A 1698-nucleotide genomic window follows, 5' to 3' on the forward strand; every position below is an offset into this window, starting at 1 on the left:
AAAAAAAAAAAAACGTTTAACTCCATACACTTCTAAGTAGGGAGACAGGAGGAATTTCTCAAATCTATCTCCCACAAATTTTGGAGAGCGGGTTTGAAAGGATAGTTTGACAGGCAATGGATTTTTGCCTAATCAGCACTAGGTTTGCTGATTGGCTAGATTTGGGACAAAATTATAGAGTTGTAGAAATTATGAGTAGCTTGCAGAAACCTCCAACTCAGACTCAAGTGATCCTCTCCCCTCAGTTTTTCTATTTTTAGTAGAGATGGGGGTCTCGATTTTGCTTAGGCTGGTCTTGAACTCATGAGCTCAAGCAATCCACTGGCCTCAGTCCCCGGAGTGCTAGAATTGTAGGTGCAAGCCTTTTTTTCTTCTTTTTAAATTTTAGAATATTACGGGGGTACAAGCATTTAATTTACACAAATTGTTTTTGGACAGCTTGAGTCAAAATTGTGAGTGCAACCCTCACCAAGATCTAGCCTAGCCAGAAATGAGAACTCTTTTTCTTCTTTAATTTAATTTTTCCTGATAAGTTAAAGAAGTACTATTTTTTAAACTTTTACAAATTCCTTTAAAATTTTAAGGGAAGAGATTGAAGATACAGTTACAGAAATATGGATGCTAGTGTGTAGTTATGGAGATCTCAAAAGTGGGAAGGACCTGCTAGCTTTAGATCTTGGTCAGTGCTATTGATCATTTACCTCAGATCTGTTTATCAACTCTTTCTCCTTATTTGTAGAAACTTATCTTGGTTCAGCTGATCCTCCATCTGTCCCATATGTGGCCATATGACTAAGGATTAATCAAAGGATAAAATGAGCACAAGCCAAAAACCCCACTAAAGTTTCAAGAATCTATGCCACTCAATGTGGTGTAGGTCTACACAGCTCCATTCCACCTTTACAATAACATTCCCAGAAGAGAAATGAGTAAAACATGCCCCTGAGATAGGTTCTGACCTATACTAAATTCAGAGTGTATCTGAAGGAGAGAGGGTGTAAGTAAACCTGCTCAAAGGTGCAGAAAATTCCATTACTTGAAACTTTTAACTCTGAACCCCTCCTCCTCTCACCACAATTCAAGAATTCAAGGAAACTACTATAATTGGCTGTGGTTCTCAATTTCCTGCTGGGATAGTTGAAGAGAAAAAAAAAAATACTGTAAGACACTTAGGACTGGGCAGCGCCTGTAGCTCAGTGGGTAGAGTGCCAGCCCCATATACCGAGGGTGGCCAGTTTGAATCCGGCCCTGGCCAAACTGCAACAGAAAAATAGCCTGGTGTTGTGGTGGGTGCCTTAGTCCCAGCTGCTGGGGAGGTTGAGGCAAGAGAATCGCCTAAGCCCAGGAGTTGGAGGTTGCTGTGAGCTCTGTGACGCCACAGCACTTGGCACTCTACCAAGGGTGATAAAGTGTCTCTAGAAAAAAAAACGAAAAGAAAAGAAAAGAAAGAAAACTTAGGACTAATTATTATTAATAAACGGTAATGTATTCAAACAGGACACCAAAAAGAAAATAAAACCTGAGGGAATGAGAGATGGGATACAGGGCATCTGAAGACATTTAATGTCTCCTTCAAATGCAATGAGCATAAAAAGATAGGTTGAAGGAGACTATGGATTAAGGGCTCATTAAGAAGACCTTAGAAGACAAAGCAAAACCAATCTAGCCACTAGTTCTGCCCATAGACATAGCTGAGGC

Source organism: Otolemur garnettii, unplaced genomic scaffold (assembly GCF_000181295.1).
Source record: "Otolemur garnettii isolate 467f Iridium unplaced genomic scaffold, OtoGar3 scaffold00117, whole genome shotgun sequence".
NCBI lineage: Eukaryota > Metazoa > Chordata > Mammalia > Primates > Galagidae > Otolemur > Otolemur garnettii.